This window comes from Macaca nemestrina, chromosome 12, assembly GCF_043159975.1.
Source record: "Macaca nemestrina isolate mMacNem1 chromosome 12, mMacNem.hap1, whole genome shotgun sequence".
Classification (NCBI taxonomy): domain Eukaryota; kingdom Metazoa; phylum Chordata; class Mammalia; order Primates; family Cercopithecidae; genus Macaca; species Macaca nemestrina.
Window position 1 is genome coordinate 92867495 of NC_092136.1, and position 8721 is coordinate 92876215.

The 8721-nt window shown below is 42.7% G+C and overlaps 1 pseudogene; it reads right to left on the reverse strand.

The window, feature by feature from the left end:
• Positions 1–207: 207 nt before the first annotated feature.
• LOC105484380 (elongation factor 1-alpha, oocyte form-like) lies at positions 208–1664 on the reverse strand (annotated as a pseudogene).
• Positions 1665–8721: the final 7057 nt, after the last annotated feature.

Here is an 8721-nt window from a genome sequence, read left to right on the forward strand (position 1 = left end):
TCTGGGTATGAGAATGAGCTAGATAACCCTGAATTGTTTTATGACCCTGGGAAGCCTATGGGCCTTAAATCATAATTATCTTGCCTAGAAGTTCTCCATCTACCTATGCTTTCCTCTTTGAAAGAAACCAGGACAGCTAGTCAAGTTTTATCCACTTTATTTAGGAAATACATACACTCATTGAATGTTTAGTTTTTGGGGGGAAGGGGGAGCTGAGGACACTACAGAGAGGAGGGTGGGCTTCATTTCTTGCTGGCTTTTGCTGCAGACTTGGTGACCTTGCCAGCAGTGGAGGACTTCTTGTCCACAGCCTTGATGACTCTAACAGCTTCTGCTTGTCTCATGTCCCACACTGTAAAACAGCCTGGAAGAGAAATGGAAGAACGACATGCCTGGAAACTGGCCCAGAAGGAAATGCTCCTTAGCCGCTGCCTTGCCCTCAGTTACAGAATGGAGATTGTGCTTTCCTGTCATGACTTAGTAGCACTATACCTGGCTCACCTAGAGGTGGGTATTCAGAGAAGGTCTCCACACACATGGCCTTGCCAGGGACCATCTGCACAATGGCTGCATCCCCTACCTTCAGAGCCTTGAGGTTCTCCTCCAGTTTCTTGACAGAGTGCCGGTCAATCTTTTCCCTCCATTGGACAAACTTGCAGGAGACGTGGGCTGTATGACAGTCCAGCACAGGGGAGTAGCCAGCGTGGATCTGCCCAGAGTGGTTCAGGACAATCGCCTGGTGGGGTAGCAGGGTGGAATTAGACAGATGGCAGCAAAACCTGTGGCCTCAGTGTAAATCAGGACTAATCCTGAAGCACTCCCTCCTGCACCAGGCCAAGACCCTTTGCTCCCTGGGGCTTACCTGTGCCACAGAACTGTCAGCCTCTATGGGAGAGGTCGTTCCTGCTGTCTCCAGCCTCATTCACCCACCAAATGTCCTTCACAGACACATTCTTCACACAGAATCCTACGCTGTTAACTGGCAGGGCTTCCGCCAGGGCCTCATGGTGCATCTCCACAGATTTAACCTCAGTAGTGACATTGCTAGGGGCAAATGTGACCACTATCCCAAATTTCAAAAAGCCACTCTCCACATGGCCCACCAGCACAGTGCCAATGCCTGTTCAATCCAGGAAGGGAAGTCAGTCCAAGACACACCCAGTGAAAACTGACTTCCTGGGAGGCCCCTTGGCTTTTGAGTTCAAGGACAAAGGACCACGTATGGAATGGTAGAAAGCACTAGATGGATCTCTAACTGTTTAAAACTGTGTACTGGATAGCTTGGAAATGCTAGGTGCTTTTCCACTTCATCCTTGCTCAAGGAAGAGGTGGAGTCAGGATTTGAACCCTGGCAATCATACGCCCGTGGACTCCCTAGGGGATTCAATTAAGGATCAACTCCAGAATCCCTAACGGAGTAGTCTACCCTCAGCCCCACTCAGCCCTCGGTCACCTCCCATCTTGTACACAGCTTGCAGGGGCAGCCTCGGGGGATTGTCAATCCTGCACGTGGGCAGGTGGATGGAGTCCAAAGCTTCCAGCAGAGTCACCCCAGTGGCGTTCCCCTCCTTCCGGTCCACCTTCCAGCACTTGAACCCTGGGCACTCATTCTTCTCTTTTCTGCCACCTTGTGAATAAAGGCATGTTTGCTCCCCTTCTGCCATGATTGTAAGTTTTCTGATGCCTCCCCAGCCCTGGGGAACTGTGAGTCAATTAAACCTCTTCCTTTTATAAATTACACAGTCTTGGGTATGTCCTTATAGCAGCATGAGAATGGACTAATACAAACACAAAGCCTATTTTATAATAAAGTGTTGAATATTTCATGTGATTTACTGAATATTGTAGTAGAAGGGAAAAACAGAATTGTTGTATGGGTACTTGAATTACGTTTCTACTGAATGCATGTGACTTTTGAAACATGATAAAGTTGAGTCATTTTAAGTTAACGACCATCTGTATTTCCAGTTTTAATTTTTTCAGTTGCAAAGTATGTGACGTAGAGGACATCATATTATAGATATATCCCATATTTGTAAGCGCCCTTCCCTCCTTCATTTCTAGAAATCTGAATTCAAGTTCGATATCCTGTTTATTTTGTGTGACTTTGAATAAGCCATTGATACGGTAACTTATAAGCTCTTCACCTGTAGGACTGATAACCACTCCTGCCTTGCTCCTCAACCAGTCTTTAGAAGAATCAATAATGGGTTGGAAACAAAACCACAGACTCCATGAAGAAACCGCAGAGCAACTACACTCAAAGTGAGTAGAGGTTGGGAGACCTAAATTTCACTCTGCGGTGATGGTGAATATAGATGTCACCTCCAGAGCACTGGAGGAGAAAAGAGATTATGTAAATATCACCAGGGACTAACTTTGTTGCATTGATGCTGTAAAATCATAACTGACTCACTGATTGGTGTTTCCAATGTGCCATTCACAGTGCTTTGCAAAGAGTAGACCAATTCTATTGATGAAGGATAGAATGAACTGTTCAGCTATCTATGGAGTGTTCATTTATTAGTTAATATTTGAAACAACTTACACCTTTGAACTCACACTGTTAGCCTGTGAACACATACATGCTTTGTGAATATCTTGTGAGACACAGAAAAGAATCAAAGGGTAAAACAAGGGATGCTTCTAAGTTAAGTGCACACTCCTTCTTCCTTCCCCAGACACACAGCTGTCCTAATCCAGATGTTAATGATTCAGAGTTGACTACATCAATCAGGTGAGCAACGAAAATATTATCCTGAGAAATGTCAGATTCTATTGCATTGTCTTTACAATTTAACTGTTATTTACCATTTATGAATAACACATACACTTGCAAATTATTTTACAATCATTTTTATAGCTGCTCTGTGAGAGATAATTAAAGCAAAACCACTTTAAATGAAGCTGCTCAAAGGGACAAAGTTGTTGTGCCAACAATGTGCTATATAAATGCAAATTATCAGGATTCATATTATAGTGAAAACTGCTTGCATCATTTTTCATGAGACCAACATGTAAACATTATAATAGTCCTCTGATTTATAGAGCACTTTTCTTCCTGAAAAATAAACATGCCTAGCCATGCATTATTTAACAGATATTTCCAACTCTGAGGGATGAATAAAACCATTCACTCACTAATCCTTTCACTAAGATACTACAACAATGCACAACTCAAAATAGGTACTAAATGTTTGACAGCTGAATGAATGAGACGGCATTCAGCACAGCCCATACACATCAGTACCCTTCATACAGAGAATGAGGGGTGTGGCAGAGCAGGGTATGGTCAATAGAAAAGGTCAAAACATTTAGGGAAGTACTGAGGAATTCAAAAGACTCAACCGAAGTAGAAGGAAAAGAATGGAAGCAACAAGGGATAAGGTTGGACAGGTGAACTGAGGCTATCATCAGTATGTGGAAGGCATCTAGTTTTCTAAGTCTCAGAAAATAAAGCTGTGAAAAAGAAGAAATGATGGGAAAATTTACTTGTAATTGGTGAGGTTAATGTTCTGGAGAAATAACCCCAACAGAGCCATAATCTGTACATTTTAAGTGCCTAAGAAGCCAATAAAAATGTAATCTCATGAGAGTTGTGTCTTCATTAGCATGGATAAAGCAGCAGCCTCATCAGTGGTATGAGCAGAGCAATCTACAGTTTGTATTTCACAGGAAGCCTGGTTTATAGAAACAAAAGTCAGAGTTCACCACATGCATTTCACTGAGGAATGCTTTTTTAGCGTCACACTATTAAGCGCTCATGGAAATAATGTACTGAGGAATAGTTTGGAAAATACTGGTTTATAGCATAGAAAAACAGGACAGAAGAGCAGCCCTCTTGCCCTTCTACCAACCCCTAGAAGAATTAGATAATGGTCATACTTCTTGTAAAAAAAATCACATCCTGTTTATCTTTGGAACTAATCACAAGCGATGCTCACAAACCTCAAATCCCCAGATTTCTGAATACCACCTACAGCATATCAACTTCTGTATAAAATGTACTAGGAATATGACTGAGATGTTTAAATGATTCCATTAGCCATTGTTGATTCTATAAACATGGGAATAATCTTTTCATTAAATTTATTGATGTCATTTTTCACATCATTAAAACACAAAATTGTCCCCTGCATGCGACCATTGGAACCAAGTAGGCTATGTCTAGGCAGATCTGTGAGTCCCACACACCACATAGCCATCTTGGGCCTGGACTGGGAAAATAAATGGCTCATGCTTCTGATTAATTGATATGGTTTAAACTTGTGCTCCAGCCCAAATCTCATGTCTAATTGTAATGCCCAATGTTGGAGGAGGGGCCTGGTGAGAGGTGATTGGATCATGGGGGCAGACTTCCCCTTTGCTGGGTTCATGATGGTGAGTGTGTTCTCGTGATAGTGCATGAGTTCTCATGAGATCTTGTTCTTTAAAAGTGTGTGACACCCCCACTCCTAACTCTCTTTCCTTCTGCTCTGGCCATATAAGATGTGACTCCTTCCTCTTTGCTTTCCACCATGATTGTAAGTTTCCTGAGACCTCCTCAGCCATGCTTCCTGTATACCTGTAGAACTGTGGGCCAATTAAACCTGTTTGCTTTATAAATTACCCAGTCTCAGGTAGTTCTTTACAGCAATGTGAGAATGGACTAATACAGAAAATTAGTACCTAGCAGTACTAATTAGGAGTGAGGCACTGCTGTAAAGATAGCTGAAAATGTGGAAGCAACTTTGGAACTGAGTAACAGGTAGAAGTTGGAACAGTTTGGAAAGCTCAGAAGACAGGAAGATGAGGGAAAGTTTGGAACTTTCCAGAGACATGTTAAATTGTTGTGACCAAAGTGCTGATAGTGACATGGACAATGAAGTCCAGGCTGAGGTGGTCTCAGATGCAGATGAGGAACTTATTGGGAACCAAAATAAATGTCACTCTTACTATGCTTTTGCAAAGTGACTGGCAGCATTATGTCCCTGCCCTAGAGATCTGTGGAACGTTAAACTTGAGAGAGATTAGGGTATCTGGCAGAAGAAGTTTCTAAGCAGCAAAGCATTCAAGACATGATTTGGCTGCTTCTAACAGCATATGCTCATATGCACGAGCAAAGAGATTATCTACAACTGGAACTTACATTTAAAAGGGAAGCAGAGCATAAAAGTTTGGAAAATTTGCAGCCTGATAATGTGGTAGAAAAGTAAAACCCATTTTATTGGAAGGAATTAAAGTCAGCTGCAGAAATTTGCGTAAGTAAAGAGGAGCCAAATGTTAATAGCCAAGACAATGAGGAAAATGCCTCAAAGGCATTTCAGAGACCTTCACAGCATCCCCTCCCCTCCAGGCCCAGAGGCCTAGGAGGGAAAATGGTTTCATAGGTCAGGCCCAGGGCCCTGCTGCCCTGTGCAATCTTGGGACACTGCTCCCTGCATCCCAGTCACTCTAGCTCCAGTTATGGCTAAAAGGCCCTCAGATAAGTCTCAGGTTGCTGCTCCAGAGGGTGCAAGCCCTAAACGTTGGCAACTTCCACATGGTATTAAGCATGCATGTGCACAGAAGGTAAGAGTTGAGGTTTGGGAACCTCTACCTAGATTTCAGAGGCTGTACAGAAATGCCTGGTTGTCCAGGCAGAAGTCTGCTGCAGGGATGGAGCCATCATGAAGAACCTCTACTAGGGCAATGCAGGGGGGAAATGTGGAGTTGGAGCTTCCACACAGAGTCCCCAATGGGGCACTGTCTAGTGGAACTGTGAGAAGACTGCCACCATCCTCCAGACCCCAGAATGGTAGATCCACCAACAGCTTTTACCATGTACCTAGAAAAGTCACACTCACTCAATATCTGCCCACGTAAGCAGCTGAAGAGGTGTTGTACCCTGCATAGCCACAAAGGCAGAGATGCTCAAGGCCTTGGGAGCTTACCTTTTGCATTAGCATGGCCTGGATGTGAGATATGGAGTCAAAGGAGATTATTTTGGAGCTTTAAGATTTGATGACTGCCTTGCTGTGTTTTGAACTTGCATGGGGCCTGTAGCCCCTTTGTTTTGGCTGATTACTCTTTTTGGGAATTGGTGTATTTAACCAATGCCTATACCTCCATTATGTCTTGCAAGTAACTAACTTATTTTTGAGTTCACAGGCTCATAGGCAGCAGGGACTTGGCTTGTCTCAGATGAGACTTTGGACTGTGGACTTTTGATTTAATGCTGAAATGAGTTACGACTTGGGGAATTGTGGAAAAGTGATGATTGTATTTTGCAATGAAAGAAGGACATAAAATTTTGGAGGGGCCGGGGCAGAATGATATGGTTTGCATTTGTGTCCCTGCCCAAATCTCATGTTGGATTGTAATCCCCATTGTTGGAGGAGGGTCCTGATGGGAGGTGATTGGATCATGGGATGGACTGAGGATGGACTTCCCCCTTACTGTTTATTTAGTGAGTGAGTTTTCATAAGACCTGGTTGTTTAAAAGTGTGTGGCACATCCCTCTTCTCTCTCTCTCTCTCTTTCCTTCTGCTCTTACCATGTAAGGGTTACCTACTTCCCCTTTGCCTTCTGCCATGATTGAAAGTTTCCCGAGGCCTCCCCAACCATGCTTCCTGTACAGCCTGCAGAGCTGTGATTCAATTAAACCTCTTTCCTTTATAAACTACCCAGTCTCAGGTAGTTCTTTACAGCAGTGCAAAAATGGACTAACACACCAATTTTGATGATGGGCTTTGTAAAATTGCAAAGATCATTACTGCAGTTGCCACTCCTATGATTTGGTTACTTGTAAAATAGCAAAAAGTATTAAGAGCATGTTGACTTTTCCCATGCCTGACACATTTGGGGGCACTTTTCATGTACTGCTTTATTTCACCCTCGCTATAGCCCTCTGGGCTGGGCACTGTTGCAATCCCTCTTTCACAACTGAGGCTGCTGAGATACAGAAACCTCATTTGAATATTGCTTTCTTGATACAATGCAAATGCATTTCATTATCCCCACGTCTTCATGGCAGAAGTGGCATTTAACCTAGCCCCAGGAGACAACGTTGGATATTTTTAAATGTAAGAAAAAGGCTGAGACCCTAAGCAAAGACCTTTAAAAGATCCTCTGAACTTGAAATGAAGGTCACCAGGTCAACTGTTGAAACCTTAATAGTCCTTTCCCCTCCAATAATGTTATCAACTGGGGCCACAGGGCAGATAAAATTACTGCAGCTTTCAAATTCAAAGTAACAAAGGAGATGGGGAAGATGCCATGGTGATGGTGGGAGAAATACAGACTTTTCAATGAATAGGGAAGACTAAAAAATAGAAAAATAACATAAAGAGCTAGATGCCTATAATCCCAGCACTTTGGGAGGCTGAGGCTGAGGTGGGAGGATTGTTTGAAGCCAAGAGTTTGAGACCAGCCTGAGAAACACATTGAGACTCCACCTCTACCAAAAAAAATTAAACAATTAGCTGGGCATGATGGCACGTGCCTGTAGTACTAGCTACTCAGGAGGATGTAGCAGGATGATTGCTTGAGCCCAGGAGTTTGAGGCTACAATGAGCTATGATCATTACACTGCACTCCAGCCTGGGTGACAGAGCGAGGCCCTGTCTCTAAAACTAAATAACATAAAGGAAGGTGGTGAGATGACCCAGCAAGTACTTCAGAATGATGATAGTAAAATGTCAAAATGCACTCATGGCTTTAAAATCTGGGGGCAGAATTATTAGAAGTTAGGAAGAGGCTCAGAATCAGACTGCCTAGGTCAAAACTTCACTCTACTATTTTCTAGCTAAATAACTAAACCAGTTAGTTAGCTTTCTTTTATTTATTTATTTATTTAGAGACAGTCTCACTCTGTTATCAAGGCTGGAGCTGGAGTGCAGAGGTGCTATCTCTGCTCACTGCAACCTCCACTTCCTGGGTTCAAGCATTCTCCTGCCTCAGCTTCCAGAGTAGCTAGGATAATAGGCACACACCACTACACCCAGCTAATTTTTGTATTTTAACTAGAGACGAGGCTTCACCATGTTGACCAGGCTGGTCTTAAACTCCTGACCTCAAATGATCTGCCTGCCTTGACCTCCCAAAGTGCTGGGATTACAGCACTTTGATTATAGGTGTGAGCCACTATGCCCAGCCAAGTTAGTTGGCTTTCATAAGCCTTGGTTTGAACCAAAAATTGAAATAATAATATTATCTACTACAATGGAAGAATTCATAAAATGCTGCCTTATATACGTTAAACTCTCGATAAATGACAGTTTATAATAGTCTCCATCTCAAAAAAATCTATTCATACAGATTTGTATGAAAAATGGTCTTTACAAACCTTCCTATGTTAAATAGCTCTTGAAAAAGGAAGAAGCCAATCTTAGCGATGGACACACCAATTCTACTTCAAAATCATTTCATAAATGAGATAAGATATGAAAAATTTCTTAGAATAATGTTGAACACATAGTAAGTGCTCCATAAATGGCAGATATTGTAATATGAATTATTATTTATGATTGCACAATGGATAAGAAAAGATAGAGATAAATTAGATCTCTTAACCCAATTCTAAACCAAACTGCATGTCCAAAGAATGTGAGAACATTTGTAACCCTTATTCTGTGGAAGCATGGACAGCTCACGTGGGACCCCCTGCTGGGAAGATGACCAGTATTGTGAGGGCCAGCCCAGGCTGGGCTCTCAGGGGTAGGAAGGCCACAGAGCCTTTGTTGGGACAGAGCGAGGGGAAGG